This window comes from Centroberyx gerrardi, chromosome 11, assembly GCF_048128805.1.
Source record: "Centroberyx gerrardi isolate f3 chromosome 11, fCenGer3.hap1.cur.20231027, whole genome shotgun sequence".
NCBI lineage: Eukaryota > Metazoa > Chordata > Actinopteri > Beryciformes > Berycidae > Centroberyx > Centroberyx gerrardi.
In genome coordinates, this window is record NC_136007.1 from 24,653,551 (window position 1) to 24,680,997 (window position 27,447).

The 27,447-nt window shown below is 41.6% G+C and overlaps 1 long non-coding RNA gene across 1 annotated transcript in view; it reads left to right on the plus strand.

The window, feature by feature from the left end:
• Window positions 1-27,447, plus strand: part of LOC144541791 (uncharacterized) — a 49,686-nt gene that overhangs the window by 5,957 nt on the left and 16,282 nt on the right. Inside the window, exon 2 of the long non-coding RNA XR_013506852.1 lies at window positions 26,806-26,867. This is a non-coding gene — a long non-coding RNA (uncharacterized LOC144541791). The remainder of the gene's footprint in view (window positions 1-26,805; window positions 26,868-27,447) is intronic.

Here is a 27,447-nt window from a genome sequence, read left to right on the forward strand (position 1 = left end):
GAAAGGAGTGAGCAAGAAAATAAGAAAAGTATACTAGGAGTGGACTATATGTCTCCATTCTGATTTTTTGCAGCCAGTTTTTTGTATATAATTGCGATGAAAATGTCCCAGTGATTAGTGAAAGATGCTGAGGCCAAACTCACTGCCAAATCTTAGCCAGTTAAACACCATTTATGAAAAGTGCTGATCTTTGTCTGAGCCTTGATGGATCCAATTTACATATTATTCCATTTCGCAAATAAATGTGTCTTATTTTGTGTTTCATCAATTTTAGAAGGGTTTATTTTGGACAGTTGCCTGTTTCCTGGGTCAGGAGATCACAGGCAATTTGTCTGCTTGCCTTTGAGCAGACAGGAGCTCGTCCTCCTTGTTTGCGAGCTGAGGGGAGCAGGTCTTGTTTGTGGAATCAGTCAGTTGCCTATATGTGTGTGTGTGTGTGGGTTGGGCCCACCGTCGTTAGCCACATGACATTAACTCTACACCATTTTAAACAGCTAGGCTTCTTTAACCGTCTCAGCGCCGGCCTCTCAATGGTCACACAGACGCAGGGGGGTTGAGGGCCGTGGGGGAGGGGAGGCCATACAGAGCTGAGGGGTACACTAGGAAATGGCTTCCATACATTTAGTATTTCCTCTTTGGGGGGCAGTCCAGTGTGGTGCAGTGGGTTGTCGCGTCAAAGCTGTGTGGTGAGGAGGGGTGGAGAAGCTGGATAATGCAGACACAATAGGCTAAGACAAACATTAGGAGTGAGACAAAGGCCACTCCACTCAGGTCACAGTGGGGCCAACTCTTCCCATTATCTGAGGGAAGTGATCTTAATTGAGGGAGTTTTTAAACCCATCAGCAAATTAGGGGCTGTGCTGAGTGGCTGGTGTGCGTTGGGTCATGATCAAAGCCTGGAGAGCGGGTCTGTTTATAGAGGGAGGCTGTAAAGCATAGGACAGCAGTCACAACACCACACAACATGGGGCTGGGTTAGCACTGAACATGCTATCATGACCATGTTATCATTGTCACAGCTAGAGCATTTACTCACGGGAAGCAGGGGATAAGTTCTTTCTCATCTGAAAACACCACAAGTACCATATGTTAGAGGGGTCAGCTGAGGGGTTTCTGTGCCTAGTCTGCCTGTGTTATCATAGTCAGTCTATAATCAATCATACTGTCTTTTTAATGTTGAGTGAATTCAGAATTAGAGTTGGGTTTAGGTTTAGGGTTATAAATTGACAATATGAGGAATAAAAAAGATGGGTATCTTTTCTTGAGCAAGATATAAAATCTCCATTCTTCCAATTTTTTTTTTACTGAATAACCAACTTACAATTGAGCTCCCTTGTGTGAAATGGCCAATGATATAATTATAATTGTGTTTTCAGTAATTATGCAACTGTATTAGTGTTTACCTATGGGTATAACCTTTTTGATTATGCTTTCTAAATAATATCTTAGGTACTCAAAGTGCTAACCACTGTCTGGTCGAATGTATGTCAGCCTTTTAGCAGTTAATTTATTAGCTAAACAGCCTGTCAAGTTGTGCTCTAATTTATTACTTGAAAACAAGAAGTGAATTACATGGTAATTACACGGTCTTAAAGCTAGCGTCTAACTGCTAGACATTATGAAGGTTTACACTGTTGTTTCTCAATAAACACGCCATTGTATCCTGGGATAACAGTGTTGTTTAGCCACTAGGAAACTACACATTCAAGCTTTATGCATAAACCACATTTAGCCTCGACAATTTCAATATTATAAAAAATATTTTGCTAGAGAAACCAGAAAAAAGAAAAATAAGAAAACAAACTCAGTGACAGCTTAGACAGGCAAATACACAGAACTCTATTTTAAGAATCATTAAAATGGCTCAAGTGAATGGCTATATATTCACATGTGGTTGTGCAACTGTGTGTGTGTGTGTGTGTGTTTTTGTGTGAAACCCTATGCGTGTTTGTGTGACTGAAGGGCCATTATGGGACAGGCTTTTAAGGGAGATCTGGGAAGTGGAAACCTAATACTGCCTGACTGCTGCTCTTGTGTACATGAACCCCACAGCTGCTGGAGAGAGAGGAAAGAGGGAGAGAAAAAAAGAGGGGGGGTAGAAAGAGAGCGTGGTGCGCTCAGTAATTAGTTGTCTGGTTTTCTATTGACCAGTCTGGTGCTTAGGCCTTAGGGACTGTTAAATTTGCTATTGAAAGTGAAAGGATTATGCACCCAAAAGAAATTAAACGGGAGCAATGAATAGATTGTGGGCCAAATGGTGGACTGCTGTTTTTTTTTTGTTTTTTTTCCTTCCTTCTCTTTCTTTCTCTTCCACCGGCCTTCATGTCCCGGTCAGACGAGGTTGTATTTTTCCTGTCAGAAACTACTCCTTTTCGCGTTATAGGTAAATTGAAAAATGCATCACAGGGTCATGACAGTTTTATGTCGTGATAATGACACCCCATTTTGAGGCTGACCCATTAAAAAAAAAAAAAACAATACCCTCGTTTGACATTCGCCGACTGTCAAATCCGGAGCCTTCACCAAAACCTGTTTATCAAAACAGAGGCAAAATCCAAAATCATTTCCGCATGTTAGCTGTTGAAGGGTGTGATGTCGCGAGGGTGTAATGAAATCCGTTTGAATGGAGGAGTGGTGACTGCGAGCGGGAATTGATGTCTCCTCCCTGGGCCACCCTGGGGGAAGAGAGATTTGTGTCTCTGTTTACTCCTGCTGAGGTTGGTCTCACTTACTTTACAGCGGACATCGTCCACATGCCTGCAGAGAGAGTGCGGTCCCTCAACATCCAGCATGGTCAAACTGCAGCGGATCTCTCTCTGTCACCAGTTTTTTTGTCTCTTTTTCAGGGTGGGGGAGAGGGGAAAGGGGGACAAAAAAAAAGAAAAAAGAAATGCCTCAGACCAAGCAGTAACACAATCCCCTTGTAATGACTTCCAGCGTCTGTTAAACAGGGCAGCGCTAGGGGGAAAAAAAGTAAAAAAGCGGTGCCTATAGTACGAAGGATCCCTTGCCTCAGTGAGTTAACATTAGCCTCCATCTGCATTGAGCATTTGAACCTGCTGAACTGTGAGCCTCGAGTGTATCTAGTGGATGATAGAGGGGTGATGTCATGTTCTCTCCCACTGTTTGTGTAGCTGGCAGAGGCTGGGCCTGCTGCTGGAGAGGGTCACACAGTACGACTCAGTCAGGACCCAGAACAACCCAGCGGGACATTGTCCAAACAGTCCGATAAAATCAAACCCCCCCTTATTTTTTGTCCCTGTTGCCACAAAAATCCACAGTCCCCTTTTTTTGTGCTATTTTTTGGTTTTCTCTTTGATTCTGTTTTGACACGATTCAAAATCTTGCGCCAACATTGAAGGATTTGAATCTGTCTCGAGTCTCTTGTAACTTTTTGATCCGGACGAGAGTGAGCGCGTTTTGTAGATAAGACGCGCAATCTGGTCGAAATCCCCCTTTGTGATTATCGCAACGTAAATACAGGAGGGACCTGGGCACAGGTGGCCGGCGCTGGGCTGATGGTAACCAGACCAGACTGAAGTCTGCATAAGGAAAATAAATCACTGCTGCAATATCACAGAGAGCAAGAGTCTATTTTTTAAACTGTGTCAGGGTTACTGAAACAGCATACAACGGAAGTTTTTCACAGGATATTATAGAGAAAAATAATAAACCAACCCCAGCATAGCAGCATAATCAAACTTGCTTAAATATCATCAGGTTGTGTATACATGGGAGGAGGCCTCGCAGCGACTGGTCCTAACAAATATCACCTGTGTCTTTCAAGGGGCGACCAGGGGAGGCGAAATCCCCGCTGTCTGATTGGCTCCGTCTAAATAAAAACACACACATACACGTCTCTCTGTGTCCCAGTGATCCGCAGTGACAGATATTTCCGAGTAGCGCGACTCGCCGCGCCCGAGACCCCGGTACTTGTGGAACGGAGCCCAGTCCTCGTCCTCTCAAGATGACGAGGACAGAAAAAGGGAAAGAAAATGACCAGAGGGAGAAACACGGAAAGTCACTCTCCAAATTTACATTAATGCAGTTAGCTCGCACATGAGACGGTTATAATCAAATTAGCCTGCAATGTTGTCGCAAAGTAGAGGGCTACTTGCTTTACTCTGTTTATGATTACTGCACCATGGCCAGCTATGAATGTTTTATAGTTATTTATTTTACATACACATCACTGTTGACGATTAAGGACCGAATGAGCGAAAGCAACAATAACTCTATTATACACATTTCCACCTATCTTTTCCTTTTTGTTTTGTGAAAGTTTCATTAACATCACACTGGAGCCTTTCACTGCTGCATGATTGCATCTACAATGGATATCAAAAGTCTACACACCCTTTCAAATGTTCTAGTTTTTATTGCCTTGAAGCCTGAAATGAAAACCCATTAAATCAGACTATAGGTCCCCTTGCAGTTTGAGTGATGTTGAACTCTTCTGCTAAGAAGAATGGGAGAAAATTCCTCGATCCAGATGTGCTAAGGTGGCAGAGACTTATCCAAACAGACCTACCGCTGTTATCAAAGCAAAAGGTGCTTCTACCGAGTATGAAATGAAAGGTGCACACTTATGCACTGTTATTTTTCCATTTTTAATACATTATCAGAAATGAGTAGCTTGTTGTTTTGATCTTGACTTTGCTGGTTAGTGTTTTCAGTGATGTAGTGTTGAAACTATGACCCCCCAGTCGGTGATCATCAGAAGGCAAATAACCACTAATGGAAACACAAATGAATCAAACCAAAGCATTAACATATGTTTTTTTTCCCTAAAAAAGATCCTAGTTTTATGTAACATACATCAGTTTGTTTCTACTTACTATTATGCATACTCTGGTTTTACCTCATAAAGATTCATGCCAGCCTAAAAAGGAAGGTAAGCTATTCTGCAAATAAAAGGTGGGCACCTTTACCACCTTTTACCCTCCGTCCCCGACTATGTCCAAAATGAAAAATGAAAAAATCTAATTTAATGGGTTTTCAGTTCAGGCCTCAAGGCAGTAAAAACTAAAAACATTTGAAATGACGTGCAGACTTTTGAGATCCAGTGTATCTGTGTCCCCAGAATGCGGCGGCAGGCTCTGGGCTCCCGGTGCTCGTCGGCGGTCACAGACCAAAGCTGACTGAGCTCTTCCCCCCCATCTAGGGGTCTCCGTCTCCCCTCCCCTCCCCTCCCCTCCCCTCTCGGTAATAGATGGCCTCATCGCTCTGGGTTTGAGCCCACCTTTAAACAGCTAGACGGGACTGGGGGTTTGTCTCCGGCCAGCCCACGGAGGGGAACAATAGGAGCGTGCGACACTGTCTGTGTGCGCGTACGGAGGCCCGTGTCTGGCCGAGACACATGTAGGGACACGTGACGGCGCGGCGGTGACGCGCCGAGGGCTTCACCTCGGGCCTGCCAGGTAGCAGGAGCGAGGATGCGGGACATCCAGGGTATGCAGATCTGCGCTATTCTTCCTTTTTCACTCTTCCTCTTCGTCTTTTCAATCCGCGGCTGTTTCTCCATCACAGGGTGTTTTTTTTGTTTTCGCTTCTGGGGTCGCTTGACGCGTACGTTCATCCCTCCTCTCTCTGCGTCCGTTGCCGTTTCCTTGCTTCCCGCTGTTTGTCTTTCAGTGCGGACTCTTTGTCTGGCTGAACCCCTTTTTACTGAGGTGCTGGGATGTAGCCTGCATGGAGCTGTCCCTTCTGTGTGTGTGTGTGTGTGTGTGTGTGTGTGTGTGTGTGTTTATGATAAAGCATGTCTGAATGTGTGTATGCATTTGTGTTTTGATTCATAAGCTGCTGGGCTGACAGCGGGGTTGACCTTTGTCTGGCTTGGTTTGATTGTATGTGTGTGTGGGGGGGAGATAGAAAGAGAGAGGGTGTTTGTGTATGTATCTAAGCTGTTATGCACCTAAGTGTATTCATGTTTTTTTTTTTATTCGATCTAAATGCGCTTACGGTGCCACTACTCCTGTTATTTGCCATGGAGGGGATCTAGAGTCCACTCCGCAAATGTGTGTTTTCTCACCCTGTGGTGGCTCCCCGGGACAAGGATCTTGCTTGTTTTTTTTCCTTAGCATATTCCACATTCATATGGAAATGGGGGGCAGAGGAGGGACAGATTCTCACATCAACTTGATCTGGTCATGAATGGCTGCCAGTGTTTGGACTGACCCAGAGCCTGGCTTAAAGACACTGCCCAGCTTCGGCCCCCAGACCAGAGAGGCTGAGAGGCGAGTGCATTTTCAGCAGCAACACACACGTTCACCCCATACTTACACATACACACTTAACGCTTAAAAAAAAAAAAAAAAAGGACCCGCAGATGCTCATAATTGCACTCGCACAATTAGATACACTTGAGCACTTGGGAACACTGAGCGCCGTCTCGTTCTCTGTCGCTGTCTCTGTCCTACACATACACAGACAGCCATGCTAAATCCCAGGGAGACGCCAGTGTTGCAGTGCTCCCCTCGTTTTGTTTTTTTTCTCTCTCTCAAATCCTTTCTTTCTTTTATTAACCCTCACTTCCCTCTCTCGCCCACCCAAACCGTCTCTGTAACCAGATGATCGTCCTCCTCGAGCAGAATGAAGAAAGTTTGGCTTTCAGTTTTGTAGTTGGATTGTTTTTCAAAGTTTTTTTTTTTATTGTTGAGCCGGCCAAGAAATTATTACTATATAATACCCAAATAATGAAAAGCTTAAAATTTATAGAGCAGTCAGTGGTAGATTTTTTATTTTATTACATCTGACAATGAAATGGGACTCTTATGTGTTTATGTGATGCATTTGCTTTAAAAAGGAGAATGCCCTGCAACATGCACAATCATGAAAATATTTGCACTAATATTTTATTAGAGTATCTGCAGTTAAAATATACATATTAAATTCAGTAGGTGACAGCACAGAATATTAATAAATACGGATAGCAATAAATAGTTTCTTTAGCTGAGATTATATAAGGACATAAATGCTGTAGCAAGGGCATTAAAACTGTGTATTCCCATTGAGAGAATCTGCATGGGCCTACGTTGGATTAAGGCAATTTGCTTTTATTATGATGTCTCTGAATTAATATTGTATTTGAGGAGTCCCGTTTCTAATAAATTTGGAGTGTGTTTCCTTCTCGAGCGTCTCTTACACAATGGGCCTCCCAGACTGGAGTGCTGTGGCTGGATCTAGCAGCAGGGATCCATCAAACAAGATTTGTCTCGGTGGATATGCTGGTTTTGTCCTCCAGGATTAGAGCCCACCACCCGATCCAGCGCTAGTCTGAGTGACTTTGTCTTTTATACAACTAGGTGGTTACGAAAAGTGTGCCTCTACAAGTTTGATTAGCTCAGTAACATATCAGCTTTTTTTTTTATTATTCCAAAACCATTTGAAAATTATCTCTGCAATTTGGCTTATTTCATTGAAGTGAAATTTTACTGAATTAAACATACAAAATATAATGAAGTAAATAAACAGGGCAAAAAAGGCTTTACTTTCATTTAATTCAATCAAATGTCAAATTTTTGTTTTAATTAGAAAAACTAAGGCTATGATAGCAAGAAATAACATTTCACTAAAAATTCTTTTTTATTAATTTATGAAAGATTGGAGACATTTAGTGTATATATAATACTGCTGCATTTTTTTGTATTTAAAATGTATTTAACATTTTGCTTTTTAATAGTGAATTTATAATATTTTCTTACATTCTTTTGTGAATTTAAATTAAGCCTTTTCATCTTAGAAGGCCTTATACAGTTTTTTGGAACTCATTTTATTTTCATTTTCATTTTCATTTTATTTGGAAATATACACTTGCTATTTTTCTACTGTCTGTTTAATTACATTTTTTGGAGTTTCTCGTCGTGTTCAGGCTCAACCCGACATGTGACAAGCTGAAGCATGGCGAGTCGTCCCTCAGGTTATAAACACAAGTGTCCGGTCCATAAAAAGAGCAGCACATTGCAGGAGGGCCTCAGTGTGTGTGCTGCTGTTTTGTCTCTCCATTAGCACTCATTCAAGAGACAATGAGTTAGAGAAGCAGACGATGGGCTTGTTAACACACGGGCATTTAGCGAGTCAGTGTGTGTCTTTGTGAGGGAGGGGACACTCCTCTAGTGTTATGACGGGAGTCTTTCACCGACGATACACTCCACTCCACTGCCACAAGTGTCCGGCCACTGAAAAGGGAGGATTTGTTGCTCTACACCTAATTAAATGGCCCTTTGAGTAGTGGTTATGGCGAGGGCCCATTGTTCCAGTTCACCTTCTAAAGCACCTTCGAAAGCTTAATGTTTGACTTTGGTGACAGTGATGGTGCGCGCTTGAAAAGCCAAAGAGAATGATCATAGCTTTTCTTACAGTTTGTGATCTACAGAGGCGTCCCGCGTGACGTTTCACCTCGCAAATTAGCATAACTTTTCATGTCGAGCCTGTCGGATGAAGAGACGGCGTTGAGTTTTCTTAAGACGATTTCTCATGTCCACAATCGTTATCACAACTGGCAGATTTAATTATGAAGCTCTCAGATTTTGTTAACTAAATCAACAATGTGATAAGTAATTTTCACATCAGCCAACACAAAGCCAAATATAGTGAAACGGTACAGGCCAGATGATGTAGTGAAGATGTTTTGGATCTGCTTAGCGTTGTGGATTTTCAGCAGGGCCGACTCCAGGGGTTTAGGAGATTATGATGCCCTCTGTGCTTTGTGCCGGAGCCTATGGGCTTGACCTGAGGGAGGGCGCCACAGGCCTTTGTGGCTGTGAGAAGGGACAAGGGATCATGAGTGACGGTGTCTAAGTTAGTATGTCTGTGCATGAGCATGCGTCAAGGAGGTTTACGGGGGGTTAGACCGGTTTGCCGATATATCGGGCTGATATTGGCCTTTTAATGAGAATCGGATATCAGCCAGTCATTTCATCCACTGATATGATGGAGGCTCCTCCCTGACCACAGCTACATAAAAACAGGCTGTAAACCCCGCAGTGAAATTTTATTTTCTTTGCACATTTTATGTATTCGTTTAATTGTTAAATAATGTTTTTAATTCTTCATTTAAAGGCTTAATGTCTCCCATAGTGTCCCTTACCATTAAATAGGTGGGTCACCCCGTCTTAAAGAGCTGCACACCCTAAAAGAATTGCATCAGTCTGGGTTTCAGTGGAGAGTTTTAGTGTCTCACGACGGTCTAAATGCAGCTTCAGAGGCGTTTCCACCATGACAAGAATACAATTCTGGGGAGAACAGTGACTATTTGTAATTTTTTGAAAAAGGTCACATTTAGAGATATTGAATGTCAGCAGAAAATATGAGCTATTTGAGACACAAGTCTAAAAATATCAGTGTCTTGGCCTTCAAAACCCCATATCAGTCGAAGCCTAATTAGCAGTAATGGTAATCAAGTCAAGTCTGTATCTTCTCTCCTCCATAACCATCGTTAAACAGGACCGAAGCTCTACAGATATGTCACATGTAAGCCGAACAGTCACATGGTTTGCCGGCTGCCCAATCTGCATCCAGAAAACCAGGAAGGGATCGGGTCAGAGTGGGGGGGAAAAAAACCCCCCAAAAAACAGAGAGACACATCTAACTGGGTGCTGGAACTTCTAATCCCTTGCAAACTTTCCCTTGTATTCGATTAGCGTCCCCGCCTTGTAACGACGCGCGTGTGCTCCTGTCGTCGAGTCGCGTCTTTGCCGCAGTGAAATCAGACATGGCGGGGCTGCACTTGGCATTCGGCTGCCACTGTATCCAGGCAGGACGATGGCGATGACGGGACGCCTGGTTTGCTTGCATGTCCCAGGGAACATCTGCCGAGGCTGTGTTTCATGTGTGTGTGTGTTTGTGTTTGTGCGGTGCAGAGACAGTGAGCGCTGCAAAGAAATCCAACGCCGTCCTTTGTTACCTTTTAATCGATTTTTGTTCTGCCTGTCATTCAATTACGACCCAAATGTGATGGATGATGCACACTACAGTATGAGCAGCACCAGGCAGGACTAAGAGTCTCACTTTCTGCTCCACTCCTCCTAAGCACTCAAGGAGAAGTTGAGATGACGTTGAAAAAGATGTGCCTCATTGAAGGGCATATTTGGATCTTTTTTCTGTTCTTTTTTAACCATGCTGTAATACAAAGCAAATGTAAGAGATGACCACAATTGTTTAACTCATTTTGCAATTGGTTTAAGGCTGCAGTGACTGAGTGCAAAAACGATTTTAGCTCGCATTGGACAGTAGATAAAATGTTTTTCCTGTAGTCAAGCACAAATTGCACCATCCTATAATTTCTGTTAAAATGAAGGCATGTGTGTGTGTGTAATATGAGATAGGAAGAGAGGAAGGCTTAGCGTGTCTTTGTGGCAGATTTGGCTCGCCTATCCCTGCCGGTGTGCTGTGTGTTGGTTCAGCCGAGGCGTCTCGCCGCTCCTTCCCCCCCCCCATCTCCACCATTGTTCCCAAGTGTGTGTGTGTGTGTGTGTGTGTGTGTGTGTGTGTGTGTGTGGCAGTCCCAGTCACTGAGCTGCAGTCAAAACCATTGTCACCCTCCATTTTCTCCAACAATCCTCTTCCTGCTCCAAATCATCCAGCTCTAGATATTCAACCTGCCACTTCTGTTGTTAGAGTATTGCAGGCCTTTTTCTTGAGCAAATTAATAAATACAGTTCTGCTTTATTTTTGGGGCTTGAATTGACTAAGATTACTTTGCATCTATTTTAATTGAGGATGTTTTCTCTCTTTTAAATTAAAGGAGAAGAAATAGCAAAAAAAAATGAAAGGAAACCTGAAATTGTCACATCTTTAACTATATTTTTTTACTCTTAAAAATGATAATTATTTTCTTTAATGTTATCATTATTTTTGTTCAATATAGGAATGTTAAATGGAATATAAAAATTGTAATTGATATATATGATCATTTCCCTAGTTTTCACTGAAATTATCAAATATATATAACACAATTGTAATTGTAAATAATTATTCCTATTCATATTGTTTAGATCAAAATTTGTCAAAATTAATTTCTTCATGGAAAATTGTCTCAGACCATAATATTTCTTACAGTTTTAGCAAATTCAACCCAAAGCAAATAAATGCTATTGAAGTGTCACTTGCAATGTAACAGAATTTTTCATGGTCATTCTTGCCATTGCATTTTCAGCCAATTTATTAAATCCAGCTATTTTCATGTTTCTCTCATAAAGCCAGATTTATTTAAACGAACACCAGACTCCGGCCTGAGCCTTAAACTGGTGTGGTTTGGTTTGGTTGAGCCAGCGCTGCTCGGCTGTGGCTTGTGGTGGGAGCAGTGTTTTCGGAGGCAGGCCTGGTACTCACTGTGGGAGCAGCCTTGATTGTTTTGTGCACACAATGCCTTTGCCTTCTTACTTCACTGGTTCCTTTGCTTTCCTTCCTCTGCCTTTGAATTTGCTCATTTTCTGCCCTGTTTTGTTCCCCCTTATGCCCCCTTTGATTGGCCCCTGCATAGCAACTTGTCACATGGAGCCTGGGAGCTGGAGCTGCTCCTCAGTCTCTACCTTCCAAATTTGACTGCAAGAAGCAAATTTACTACATTTATGATTTGTTTTTCACCAGATTTGATTATGTGCTGTCTTTTAAACTAACATTACCCGACTTAACACAGTTCAAATATATATATTTACCTCTTACTATTAGAATCAGTTTCTTCTTTAACATATTTAGTCTAAATATTAAAAAGGGTGTTATCATGATGACACTGTAAAGTCAATCACTAATACTTTAACCAGCTATGTGAACATAGCCTAATTTGATTCTGTTAATTCCTTTTAAAAATTACATGTAGATAAATCATGGAAAAATACCTGGGATGAATTTTGCTGTTTTCTTTTTATACTCATTTTAAAAGTAGTTTAAACTTGGAGAAAAAGTGGGTGACAAGTCATAAAATATTATGCCACTTGGACAATGAAATGAGTTTTGCTTTATGAATCAGAGGCTTGCACAAATAGTCACCTTATCCCCGGCCTCATCCCTGATTGAACAATATTGATATGTTGACATTGATCGTCTCACCTTTTACTAAAGCTGTTGTCGAAGCTCTCGTTGTCCTTCTCTGTTTCTCTCTCTGCCTGTCAGATCCATATATACTCAGCCATAACCATTTACTGCAGGAGGTCAATATATAAACGCAAACTACTTTGTCATGTTAATATAAACAGATATAATTTTGGTGGCATTGGAGTAATCATTATATTGAAGTAATTTACTCAATTGACAAACTGAGCCTTTGTTGACTTGAATTGAAAATTGTAGTCATTTATGTTTGTCATATTGTCTAAATTAAAAAGTACTAGTTGGAATCAGGTAATATAGCAATGTATGCATTAACCTGCAAAATCTACATCTGAAAAAAATCAAATTTTTCTCAGGAAAAAAAACACACATATATATATATATCTGGAAAAAAAAAACTATTTCAACTTCAATTTTCAACTAAACAACAGTCTTTTGAAACCAAGCTGCAATATAAGGTTTTTTATTAATTTTGTTCTTTTTTCCAAACATTTTCTCCCCAGAAGATTTAAGGTTTCAATGTAAAGGTTTTGGATTTATTTGAGGAGTATAGCAAATACATTTAAATATCTGATTGATATTTGAATAAATACACTTCTCAATTGCTACACACCTCAGTTTGCACCTAATTTCACTTGTTTATTCCTTGATTCATTCTAACATCCATGATTTATGTTGTTTTTATTAATTATTTGCAATATTACATCATTTTAGATTATTTTACAGATATGTAGCAATTGTTTTAGCACCAAATGAAAATATCAGAAATAAACACTCAACAAAATATACACTCATCAGACTAATCAGTGTTCAGTGAAGAGTAATGAAATCCCCAGACCTCATTGCTGTGTGAATCACTTATCAAAATATGAGGCTATGCCAGAATTAGAAGGTAGCAGGGATTATTAAAGAGGAACAAAAAATGTTTCAAATAATAAAAAAAATTATAAAATTCTATTCTTACAAGTGAGAGTGAAAAAGAAATCACAGCTCTGGGCCCACAGCACAGACCTGGGGAGAGAGAGGGGGGGAGAAAAAATGCTTGCTAAGCTATCCGTTTCACACACGCAGGGACAGAAGGTTCGATATTCATTCGATCGATGAATGAAAAGGCACAATGGCAAAATCGGACGGGCTCCTTTTCAAATCCACGTCTCCAATGTCCCCCCCGCCACCCCTCCACAGTCTGCAGTCGCTGGGCGGCTGGTGTGGCAGGCAGAGAGAGAAAGAGAGAGAGAGGAGAGCAAGGGTTACATCAAGGCTGCTCCCTGGACCGTGCAAACAAGTCTAGACCAGTGACCTGTTCAATGGCTCCTTTTGAGGAGCGGGGCAAGTTCGGTCAGAGCGAGGAGAAAGGCAGGCATGGCCTCTTTTCACTGCCGAAGCAGCTCACAGCCCGCGACCGCCAGGAGGTAAGGAGGGCCGGGAGGGCAGGCATCTGCTTCCATGGTTACGGGCCGGGTATGGGGACCCTACTATTGAGGAAGCTCCGTTCTCATGCTCCCACAGAGGCAATGTCACGCATTTTAAAAATGCGTCAGGCCGGGGCGAGGACCATATCCACAAGCGGGCAGAGTCGCTCTTTGAGAGGGGAAATAAAATGATAGCACATGTCAGTTTGAGGAGGGGAAAAAAGAGTGGGGGGAACGCTTTTTTGCGATGGGGGCGGCGGCATGTGCTTGAGAAAGAAAGAAATGCGTCACATGATCGTGGCGAATCCTAATTCAAAGTAAGATGTTTTTTTTTTAGCGGCGAGGCGCAACGCTGTTCTCAAATTTGTTGGGTCTAGATTTTGTGCTGCTTTTGTGCGGAAATTGTATTGTTCTGTGGAAGTCACTAGCATAGATGATTTATCCTCGGAGGGAGCAAAGGTCAAGGTTTATGTGCTCAACTCCTTTGTTGGGAGGCAGGGATTTCTTCTTAATGAGGATTCACCCCAACCAGCAACTTTCAACTTTTAGACTATCGTAGTCAAATAAGCAAAAAAAAAGGGTGTGTCGTTAAAGGAAATTATTGCGTTGAACACATTGTGCTTTTTCGTAGCGTTTTATTTTTCAACAAATATTTTCAGCATTAATTCGTAAAAAACTGTAAGCTGTTAAAAAAAAAAAGCAGTATTTATACGTATGTTTAAAAGACCAGTCTTAGCAAACTACAAATGTTACAATTAAATACAGAATATGCGTGAGGATTTTTGAATGCAAATCATGCTGAATGTGAAAAGTCACATCTGTCTGTTTGTTTGTTGATTTGTTTGTGTTTGGGCACAAGCTGTGTGTGTGTGCGCGTCGAGTTGAATGGATGCTTTGGGCTTTTCTTGACGGAGGAGGGGTGTGTTGGAACGTTGAATTTGGTCATGCAGCTGACGCTTTACCCCCTAACACACTCCAAACAGAACGGACAGATGGCCGGCCCTCAGGAAGGGCTCGGGGCGCTGGATTTGCTCTCAGACCGTGGGAAAGTCTTTGGCTGACTTCACCTGCTCAGGGAGCTGTGACTGGATTAAATAGCAATGAAAGAAATGAGAAATGAAAACTAACACAGGCGCACAGAGAATGGCGCACAACGCTTTGTGCAAGTGCTAGTGTCTTGTTTTGTGCAGAGAAAACTGGAAGAGCTGGAGACCTATGGAAAAGATGTGCTATTTTTTTAAAAGAAAACATAGAGTACATTTTTTTTGTGTGTGTGTGTGTGTCAAAGGCGGCGGGGTTGACGGGTTCATTCTATTTTTTGCATGTGTCTTTACAATCCTAATTGGAAGCAGTTGATTTTCGGTTTGGGGGGACGTCGGACATGATGTTTGGCCATCTTACTCTCTGCTTTTGATTATCTCTGTCTCAGAGAGATGGCCATGTGCGCTCTTTGATTTATTGTTATTAAAAAAGAATGGGGCCGCTTGTCAGGCTTTCATCTGATTGATGCTAAGATGCATACACACTTCAAATTCATACTCGCAAGAAACCACAGGCCGTGCATTTAATGGGTCATTAATTATCTATTTGAATGTGCAATAAAGTTAGATGGATTACTTGCATTGAAACATTGTGTTTTGTTTATTTCATTTAGCCTGTGGATGTTTGGATTTATGAAGACAGCATGTAAAAGGTATGCTGACAAGTTTTAAACTCCATTTCAAACCATACAAATGAATCATGAGGAACAAAAAAAAAAAATGCAGTCAGTCATAACTGTGATAAAGATCACTGTGGCATGAAGTGAAGGCAGGTGGCTCTTCATTCATCCACTCAACACATTTCATTCTAGCATCTCAGTGTAGATATCAGAAAGTTGAAGGTAGTTATGATTTAAAAATGTCATCTTCTGTACAGTCACTATTGCAGTTGATATTCTTGATATAGCATTTTTGTATTACTGATAACCTGCCCTAACCATATCAGTATACTGTACCTTTAATAAATTGAGGGTGGTGTGTGTTTGTCTGTTTGTGTGTGTGTTTAGGGGTAGTTACTGATATTAGTTTGTCACAGATTTGAGACATAAATAGGGAAAAAAATCGCATGTTATTTTGGTGCCATTGCTTAGGGATCTTCTTTCTGGCTTCATTCTGGCAGTGACATTCAAGTTATCTCTCAAGTGGAAAATGTGCAGTATTTTGACATAAAGCTCTATTGAAATACATTTTGCACCATGTTTTTATGCGTTGTCAACTAATTGCGGAATTTCCACGCTGTTAACACCGGCTCGGGGATCTCCAAAAGCTGATTTATAACCACAAGAATCCCTGATTGCTGCTACTTTGAGTGTCGGCCTCTCAATAAAATACTCCATCGCAGTTTGCCTGTGAAAAAAGGCATTATCTTTCATGGAAGTAGAGTGCATAAGAGTTCAATTTGGGTACGAGTCAAGTGCTCTCCATCCGAGAAGGGTGTGTGTGTGTGTGTGTGTTGTTGGGGATGGGGAGGGTGGAGGGGACAGGGGGTTGGGGGAAACTGTAGGGAACTAATCAAATGTGGTTATGCGTACAGCGGTGTAGTCGCAGGGTTTGACGAGAAACGCGAACTTGACGCTCAAGAGACCTTCCAAGATTTTTTCAGTTCAGTCGCAGGTTTATTGCGCTGTCCGGATTCAGCCAAAGCTGCTTCAGACCTCCGCTGATTTCTGGGAATAATTTGCGCCATAAGGATTAGGTCATGCAGTTGTACATTTGATATTTATTTGTACCACATTCCCTGCCAGTGCAGCGATGATGGTACAATGTCAACAAGAATTTAGAGGACATCGTTCATCATCTCTCCCTCTCTCTCTCTCTCCCTTACTAGCTCCCATGGCTTTACCCAGGCTAGCCCATCACTGTCATTGCTAACATATGCTCCTCCGCCCTCGTTTCTGTGCCTGTTCCCAGTGTAAATGCACGATAGCATCTCAGACTCTCTCACGAATGTCTCATATTTGCCGGCGAAAATGCCAGCACAACATATATGCTGTCGTGTACGACTATAGAGCTGCATAGCACGGTGATGTAGATGGAGCTGGTTTGGGATGAACACTAATTGGGTTACTAGACCTTGTTCCCCGCACGCTCATACGCTGTATATAAATACACACTAAGAGACATTTTGTGCTCTGGCCTCGCTGACCTGTTCACATCATGGTTTATTTTTATCGTGGTAATTTGCCATTGGCCCGATGGTGTGGTTTCAGAGGCCCACATCATTAATCATGGAGGGCATTACTGCAGTATAATTACACTTTCTCTCTGTGTACCCGCAACATTTCCCCGCGTGTGCTCTCTCTATCTCTGTCTATAACAAATACACACACGGCCGTCGTGATGCAGTCGACTGCAAAGTGTTCATTGCTATGCTCAACACAAACACATGAGAGAGGAAGAGAGAAAGTGCCAGCGCTATACTGCTGACATGCTACATAGCAGTGTGTATTCAGAATAAGAGGTATGATATCCAAAGTCAATATCCCTCTTATCCACAACTGTGAAGAATTACTGAATGCCCACTGAGTGATTTTATCAACAACTGTGTTGGTGGTGATTGAGAACATGGGGACATCCTCCTAGGGAACGTCGTTTGAAGGTGTTTGCAACAACTTAAGACAAGGGCTGACAATAATTGAAACTACAAACACCCCAGGAAACAAATGAATGTGTGTGGGGGGTGGCGGGTGTCGGGGGGGGGGGGGGCTGGAATCAGTGGCAATGCTATGTAACCCCTTTAAGATCATTATTCCACACAAAATGCCCCCCCGGGGTGTGTGACACTTCTCTGAATGGGCTCTTCCGCGGGATTTAACGGGTTAACAGCAGACAAAGGGAGCTGGGACCATGTAGCCCAGCAGGGGAGACCCCAGTGGAAACACCAGGCTGCCTTATAATCCCCGCTCTGTCCCATCCCGTTTGCTCTGCCTCGACTCATGGCTGACTGACACATGTGCTCTGTAGGGCTACATGGCTTTGGGGTGAGAGGAGCCACATGTTTTCAACTGGGGCGCATCTCTCTAGCACTCCCTCACCCACCGCACACACACATACACACACACACACACACACCCCTCCAGGCCATGTGAGGATGTTTCACGCTTTTGTACAAGCTGGCTCGAAAACTGGTAATTAAAGACAAATGGTTTAATTCCAAATGGATGAACGTGAACTTTTGGACCGATGCCTGGCTTCTTTCTTTCTCTCCCCCCCCCCCCCCCCCCCCCAAGCTGCATGTGATTTCTGGGTGTGTTGCATGCTGCCGTGATATAGATGACACAAGCCTCGATCTATCATACATATCTAGAAGAATCATATGTTTCAGGTCTAGATGTGCCATATGGCTCTCGATGGATGGTAGAGATCATATAGGCCCAGATGAATGCTAGATAAATCCAGTGCATAATGCAGTGTTGCACAGTTGTTAGTTCCACCGGTGTTTGCAGCACTTCTTTTGTCTGTGTGTTGTACTTGGCTAATCAAAATCTGGCTGGTTTTATGTAATATCATAGCCCCGTTCTCTGAATGAGCAATTATATTCTCTGAAATGATAAATCAAAGCATTTTAATTGTCTTTCATCACAGTCAACCCCAGAGCCCCGCTTTTCTTAATGGTAAAACATTTCATTGTTTTTCATAGAATAATTCCACCTCAAACCTATATATGAGCTAATCAAAAGTTTTTATATCTTTCATCTCTTACATAAAAGAAAGTATGCTATGTTTCAACATTATTAAAAAAATAAAATAAATTCAAGTACGGACAGATTTTCACAGGTTCTGAGGCAGTCCGGGTCAGTAACCCTATTTAAATTCCACATTTCTGTGCTGTGAAAATGCAATCAGTTGTTCATTAAATCCAAATGAGTTTCCGTTTGTTCCTCAACATGTTTCATTTAATTCAGGCTAATTCAGTACTTCATTTTAAAAAGGCTCAATATACAAAATACAGCCTAATGGTATTTGTAGGAAGAGTGGATAAACATGACCATGAACAGACATTTTCACGGCCAGAGGCTCAATTACAAAACTGTCACTCCCATACCGAGCACATCCTGAGGAATCATCAGGTTCTATCTGGGTGGAGTTCTGACACTCTGACTCACCAGCTGGCAAAGCTGCTATGTACTTTCTATCTTTTTAAATATTTAACCCCAAAAGATAACACCACACAAGTAAAACAATCAAAGATTATGAATATATGGATAGCTCAATTTTGATTAAAAAACTGAAAAGTCACATAGAACCTTATCATTTAAAGTCCCTGTGTGTCCTGTGAAGCTCAATGGCTACATGGCACTAACCAGGCATAGGGGTTTGACTTCCACTAGGGAAACCCCAGGGTCAAACCCTTGCTGAAAATATTTACCCTCATGCTTCTGTATGATGCCTCAGATAAATGTGTCCACCAAATAGCATTATGCATAAAACCATTCTCTGGGTAGGGACAGCTCTGTTGTTGAAGTGTGGTCCAACTTTTCTTCATGAATATCCTGTTTCTTTAAGTGAAAATGGCGATAAAGCAAATTTTTTATACTAAAATATGTGCATGAACGCATTCTAGGAGGGCAGAATTTCTGGCAGGATAAAATGGCAGGGGCTCAATTCCCCAGTGGCCCTTATCTGTGCACAGGCTTCTGGATAAGCATGAAGAAATGGCAAAATAATGATAACGACTATTCGGCTTGTAATGGCAGTTTATTTTGGCATTCTTCTAATTCCTGACAATGAACCGTAATGGACGCTGAAGCCGAGACGCTATATGGAAACTCCGTTAGAAGAAGTTTCACGTTGAAAGTTGTTGTCTGACCTCCCTGAAATTTGTATGGCGCGCTGTGGTCGTCTTAAGGATTCAGCGCATGTCTCCGGTCCCACTCAGACGGTGCTTAGAAAGTCAATTACAGCCTAATGGTCGTTTTCGTAGTGAGGCAATGCTGATTCACCTGCTGATTTACCTGCAAGTCACCTGCTTTATTAGCCACTACAGGAGCTGTGGAGACTTTTCACTATCTAGTGCCCAACTGTGAGCGAAAGGCAACTGAGCTCCAATAGCCATTTAGAAATCATCAAATATTAATTCATTTCCCCTTGCTTATGAGTTTTAGCTTATTGACTGGTACCTCCTAATTGTGTCTGATTGTTTTGCAAGAGCCTAATTAAAGTCTTAAATCGGCAATCATTTTTCCATAGGCTTACACTAATTCGCGTAATTTCCAGTGTTCTTTTTTTCCATTGTCAGTCAATTGCTTTGATGATGAGAGGGTGTACAGGGGGATTATCTTTGGGAAAGCATTTGGTAAGGACACGCTGAGAAAAGGTATCATTATGATAACTACCTCCTCTGCCTCCCAAATGAGAAGTCATCCTTAATGCAGTCGATTACAGTCTGCTCCTCTGGAGATGGCCTGTGGAAAATGATTTGTGGGATATAGTATTCTGAGTGTTTTTTTTTTTTTTAATTTACACACCTGTCACTATCCTCTTGCATGGCAGAAAGGAGCTGAAGGCTGTTTTTCAGTTTGGCAACAATGTCAAATATTAGTAATGCTTGGTATAACTGAACACATTGCTGTATGTGTGCTGATTCCTCAAGGAACCTTTAGGGACTCTCCACATTGAAACAGCAGGGAGCCTTTTTTAACCTGTTTTTGAGGAAAACTTAAAAAAAAGGTTATTTGAAGAATTGTGAAAAATGAAAATGAAAAATGAAAAAATGAAAAAAATGAAAAATTGTGAATATTGTTATAGAATATGGTATAATGTATCTTATTTATCTCGGTCTAACAGTATTTTTGAGGCAAGTTGTTTTCATAAGACCCTTAGGGTTTTGTCTCACCTGCACTAGTGTGCTGTTTTTTTCCTCTTCTGTTTTTTATAGTTTATTTTCACTTATAAGCTTTATCACTGCTGAAATAAACTTACCTAAACTTAAGTATTGTTACTTAATTAACCAATAGCAATGAAACAGTGCTGTATTCCAGCCACCAGATTAAATGTTATTTCACCTGTTAGTCAGTTTTTAGTCAAGTGCATTTCTCAACCCTCTGCACAGGCATCTCTTAGTAATGACAGTCCACATGAATAACAGCTAATGTGAAGCCTAAAATAAAACTCTCATATGAGTCCTAAGTCACTAAGTAGCCTATGTAATAGTCAGAAAAATTATCAAAATATTAAAAATATATATTTACAAAGCATTTATGTACGTGTGAATTCTATTGGAAAGTCAGGATGTTTACATTTCAAATTATATGATTAAAAACACCCTAAAACAAGTTTTGTGCTGCTAAAAACTAACTACAGTAGGGCTCCTCAAGCAACTGTTTCATAGTGAGCAACATAAACACAACCACTAATGTTTTTTAACATACTTTGTAGCAATATTTTTACCTTAGTATTTGGAATATTGTACTTTAATAATTAAAATACAGAAATTATACATTCCTGATTGGATCGGGGATAAAACCTCACACAAAAACATGTATAATGTTGACTGAGATTCGTCATTGACTTCCTGCAGGACATTCTTTTATTCCTCAACATTATTGGCCAGCAATTATGTACTTTTTAATTACATTTGATTCGGTAACAATGTTAACCTTATCTCTGCATAGTGCTAATTCAGTCACTTTGTAAATGCTAAACCAAGATTTGCATTTCTCCGTTCCTTTTGTTGCATTGCCTGAGCTGCCTGATAGGAGGCGGTGGTAATTAAAACACAAGGCCAGGTCATGAGGTGAGCTGAACACACAATACAAAGCTCTCCCAGATCCCAGGACGAAAGGTGCCACACAATCCAATCCATTTTAATTGTCGTTTGAATTAATTTGAAATGCTCAGGTCAATTAAGAAGATGCATTTCTCCGGCTTTGTGTAATGTCATATTCATCGATCCACAGAGGTTACTTTATGCACTCATGTGTAGGATACATTTATGTTTTTGAAACTCCGCCGTTTGGAATTCATTAGGTATTGATCCCTTTTAGCGATGGTAAAAGCACGGTCTGATAGCAGCCCTATCTGAAGCCAGGTAATCAATTCAGTGCCATTCAGAAACTGATGCCCTTTTAGTTTGTTATTGTTATGCGTCAACATTTGCTACCCCAGCAAAAAGCGCTCATATCTCCAGGAGCGTAATGACTTTAAATCAAACTGCAGCATGTATATCTATTTACCCCAAAAGACCCCCTTTGTATTCGACGGTGGTTGTTATCAGATTTGTTTCTGTGGAAAGAGTATTGACAGGAGAACTTGTTGTGTCTGGACGGCGCAGCTCTCTCTTGGTGTGCTTCCTTGTTTCGAGGCAGCACCCGAGTTTGCTGGAGGTTTGGTTGTCGCTGCACAACCTCTTCCTCTCCCCCTCTGCTCCAGGAGCCCGGTTCTTGCCGTCCATCCATCCCTCCCTACGTCCTGATTGGCTGTGGCTCAGTCAGCTGCAGCCAATAAGCCTCGCCGAAAGTGTCAGTGTTTAGTCTGGTGCTAGGCAGCAGGATCAACAGACAGGTGGGTCAGGCAAAGTCATCGTCCCGGCTGGCTGCACGGCAAAGCTCTGTTAGCATTTAAAGCAACATTACACCCCGGATCAGCATTCACAAAACACTATTTCTGTGATCCTAGACGGTTTAGTCAATATTTGTGAGCATCAACAACTCGCTCCCAAAGCCAGAATACTGAGAACCGGGGCTCTGATCTGTGAAGTCCTCAGCAGACAGAACATGGAGCTGCTCTCATGAAAGTGAATTGGAGTCTGACTTTGTGCCATTTTCATTTTGTTTTGGCTTCATTGTAGTATTAACATGTATGGACCAGAAAACATGCCTGTTTTCCTGTGAAATTACTCTGAGCACATTGTATTGACAAAGACTCTATTATAATCTCTATTAATGGAGCAGTTCCAGGATTTCTCTCTTGTGGACATCTTCAAATGTCTTGACTCTCGTGTTTCTAGTTTTGGGAATGACCTGCTCATGTTCAGAATCATGGCCGATGTGTGTAAGATCACAGGAATAGCCTTTGCGATTCCTGTTTTCGGGTGGATTGAACGTAGAAGAAGAGGGGCCAGACCAGGGCAAGGCAAGGCTAGGCCTCTCCACAGGGGAAAACCAGTAAATCCTGTGTGCAACCTCAGCTCTCTCTCATTGTCATTCACAGCCTGCAGTTTTGTCAGTCTGCAAAATAACTCAGGAAACAGAGTTATCCAAAATATGCTGTGCAGAATGTCAAATTTTGACATTTGGGGTTTTTATTGTGTTACTGTATTCCCGGCAGTCAGTCGCACACTTGGGCACCATGCAATGTGTGGATTGTACGTCTCTCATCATTAAGCCGAACTGTATAAACTTCTGTCTGGATCAACCTGTTGACTGTTTTTCTGTCATGGCTTGAGGCAACATTAAATTAGTAGTGATGAGGGCTTTGAGCCAAAAATAACACCCTGTCTCTGGTGTGCCTTTGGAGAATAAAATAGCACATATTATCTCCCTTCGGAGTTTTGGCTGCCTGTAGTGCAGGCTGTGTAACATCAGACTTTCTAAATGTTTTAAATGTCAAATGGAGCAATTCCTGATGAATACAGGCATTTTTTATTTAAAAAAGTGAAGTGTATGTTGGTCCTCTTGTTTTATGGAATCCATTGAAAAGCCATTACCTACCACGCACTACTTTGATATTTTATTTCATGTATCTTATTATTTATATATCAGCATTGGTCTCTTTTCTTTTTGTTGTAAAAACATCAAAAATGATATTTAACTCTCAAATGATTTGTCCATAAATGGTATACCTCAGAAACATATTGGAAAATATTCAAATGTATGTTCATGTAGGCTTATATTAGTATGAGACCAGGAGGATGTTTTGCAAAGATCAGCACTGGCTTATGTGATACAGCTTTTTTTTATCCTTCTCATATCTGTATACAATGGACGCTTTTTTCTGTTTCTACCTCTATCTCTCCCTCCCCCACAATCCCATCTTCCATATTACCAGGTTGAAACGTCTGTCTGATTTTCCACCCCTGTCTGGTTTACAATGGTATATCCCATCCCAGGGGAAGCCCCCCCCACCCCACCCCGATCTCATTTGAACTTTGACCCTGGCCTCCTGCCTTTCAGGATATGAAATGACCCCCTCAGTGGGGGAATGTTTTGGAACTGTTTCAGCTGAGTCTGTTTAATGGAGGCTGGAGCAGATGAGGCTCGGAGGGCTGCGCAGCCTTTTGTTTGGGAGTCTTATTACTCCGCTTGGCCCGGCCACCACGCCGGTCTGTGGTCCACAGCACTGGAGATGAGACACACTGGCCACAGTGGATTTGGGATAAATAGGCTATGGTTTATCATTTCTGCTGCATATATTTTCTTGTCTTCTCTAACTATTTTCATTGTCTTTCTCTGATTTTGTCTTCTTTTTTTTTTTTTTTTTAACTATGGCACCAGTAGATACACAAGGAAAATTAAATAAGATATATATAGACAGATAGATAGATAGATAGACACATACATACATATAGGGCTGCACAATCATGGCAAAAATGATAATCCTGATTAGTTTATTAAATTTTGTGATCAGGATTATCAATCATGATTATTTGTCTCGGTTTCTGTTTTTTTATTGCACTTTTGCACCTAAACATATTTTTAATTTTTCTCTCCGTATTTCTCACAGTAGCAGCAGCTAGAAAGTCTTGTTTTCACTCTGTCTTAATCTTACTATGGTCCTTATTTATGAAATTCAAATCAAATAAAACTAAACAATAAATGTCACTGAAAATATACATGCATAGCTTGCAATGTGCTGTGTTTTTTTTTCTGAAGATGGTCTATGTAAGGTTTCTCTGCCTGCTTTTCCATCGTAATATTTGTTTTGGTCACATGGGTGCACGTTGCTCAGGTTGTGATTGGTCACGTGTGATGGAAGCGCTTGATATACCACACCATGGCTTTCAGGGAAATGAGAAAATATAACAAACACAGAAATATCACATAATTTATGTGAAAACATAATTGTAGAAACATAAAATCATGATATATGATTATCTATGATTAATTGTGTAGCCTGACATACATGCATACAAATGTTTTTCAGATAGACACATGGATTGGAAAACAAAGAGACAGACAGAGAAAAATCCAAATATGAAACAGCACTTGGCATAGCTCTCCTGCTCCGAACACAGACCGAGCATTTTCTTTTTTAATCATCAACAGAGGTGAGCAAGCAAGGCAGATGCTCAACAATTTAGTGCGAAATTGGGTGAGACACACATAAAAGAGGCTCTTGGGGTAGAACTTTAATCTTTTCTCTGGCGGATACCTTGCTGTCGGAGTCGGAGGTCCATGTCATATGCTTGTGTTACTGCCACAAATCACCTGATTCCTGTGTGTTGCTACTGTTCTGGCTAAATTGCAAAAGTCTGCAACATGGGAAAATCCTGCAGTCTGCTGTTGATTCATAAGACATTCATTCTCAAATGACGGTCGTATATCTACCTGTAAATCATTTCCCTGTCAAATTTTTCTGGTTATTTGACATCCGGAAGAAGAAAACAGGAATTCCACCCAGAAGTGTAGGTTTGATCAAATTTGCAGCATGAAAAAAAACAAGTGAGTTATGGCATATACAATCAGGTGAAGTTCCTCATATCTCTCTGTGCCCCAGTTTCGAGCATTCTCCAACAAAACCACATGAATTGATCGAATTGCTCGGTATATTATGAATCTGATCTACCATGTCTGCTTGCTGAAAGGACTCCCATGGTTCAGATGAATCCCACATTCTAAAGTTGGAGCATGTCGGCTTAGTTTCACCCACCAGCGAACGTAAATGTACACCACACAGTATTTGCATCACCAGGTATGACTTTGTCATTAGACTGTCATGCGTCGAGCCCTTTGTATTTGCTATGTCAAAAAAATCTGGTATCCGAGCTGAAATCTTAAGCAACCAGCACGCCCATAGAGTTGACTTTGGAAGGCTCTGAGCATTCCTGCTCCACACCACATTAGCCCCTACTTCTCCCCACCTCGGGGTGCTGGGCAGCCTGCCAGGTAGGGTTGCCATGACTCCTAACACCACCCCTTTGCACTGCCTCCCCCCCCCTGGAAGGTGCCAAATTTTGGGGGGGCAGGCTGGGCTAACATTTTGATTTAGACAAAAGATGTCTTCACAATGTCAGCAGAATACTTACTGGGAATGCTGTGGCTTTCTGGTAGGAAATCATGTGATCTTTCCAGCCAAGGTTTTGTAATGGTGCCAGGCGAGAGGGAGAAAGACACACAGAGGGAGAAAAGGGGAAAACTTTGAATAACGATGCCAGCGAAAGGTTTTTATCCAGTTTTTTTTTTCTTCCTCTCTCATTCTTGTTTGTTTCTGAGAAAATGGCGGACAGTGCATCGCTGAACTGAACCCGTCTTGACAGCGGGCTCAGTTTAGAAATGCCCCTCAGTCTTTTCATCATGAACGTTATGCCTGTGCGTGGTAAAAAAAAACGTTTCCTCTCATTTTTGGCGGTGACTTCTCGCTGCTCGTCTCCAGGTAGAAAAAGAGTGGTCAGAGAAAACCCCAGAGAGAAATAAGAGATGATAAATCAGACAAGATAGTAAAAGTCTGGGTAAGTGGCATTTTCACTCTCTCCTCACTCCATACCTGCCTTTGTCGCACTGCGGCCGTAGGAATATTCCGTTGTTTGTGGCTCTCTGGCACTGGCACGGTTAATGGTAGCTGACCATGGCATGCTTGATTACACTGGCATCCCTCTCAGTCGGTCTGATTTATTCAGCTCCTTGCCATGGCTCTCTCCTATCTGCGGTCTTGGCTAAGTTGGGCTAACCTCGCACCACAACCACAGTGCTCATGGCCAGGAAGAGGACCGATATGGCGATTCTGTGGGCTTGTTTGGGATAGCAATCCACAGCAGAGTTAGTTCAGAATTATGATTGTTATTATTATGGACTTAATTTCATATCTGGGAGCTGCCGAAGCATGTGGCGCTCCCAAACCGAGGCACAGCAACTTAAGAATGTAATTTGTGTTGGAGTTTGTTTTTTTCTTTTTCCCCATGTGGATCAGACGCTGTCAAAACACTGTTACTGGCAATATCTCATAACTTAATTTTCCTCTCTCTTTTTCTCTCTCGTCATCATACTACTCACGGGTTTCTTACGCGTTGCATTGATAGTGCTTGTACTAGCTACCGATTCATTGTTTCTAACAAATCCTTAATATTCAGTCAGAGGCCTGAACAAAAACATGGCAGTTACATACCATTGTGCGGTCTTTAAAAACAGCTCTCTTTTTCCTGTTTCCAGAGAGGAGGACAAAAGTTGACCCTGGACAACACAAACTCCTGAACGAGACTCATCCATGAAGGGTAAGTTATCACAAAACTCTTACCATCTGCTTCATGAACTGTCTTTTTTTTTGGGGGGGGGGGGGGCGGTGAATCACAACAAAGGCTCTTGCTGCAGTTTCTCTAAATGCCAGCTGAACTGAACTCAAAGTCATTTTGCTCTAGACTATGGCTTCGTTGTTGTGATCATGCGCCGTATGAACACTGTAGAGATCTCACACCATCAACTGATACTCAATACACAAGGCAAGAATTTTCGAGGTCAAGTCCTATGTTTTTTTTTGATTGGCATTCTCTTGCAATGACGTCATCTGAGACACTTCGCTCACATCCACATTTATAGCTCTTTGTCACATCAACAGAGACTACAGTGTTTAGCTTTTACGATGCATTTTTAGTCGTGTGTTCAATTATTTTGATACTTTGGCCTTAACCATTTGGCACAAACCCGTAGATCCGATCTTGTGGCAAATCTGACAGCACAAGCTCGCCTCTGTGGGTCTTTGTCATTGTGGTGAGAACGTCGTCTTTTAACCACTTTTTTTTTTTGGTTTACTCTCTCTCATTACATGTAGGTTGTATTGGTTACGGACCGCATCTT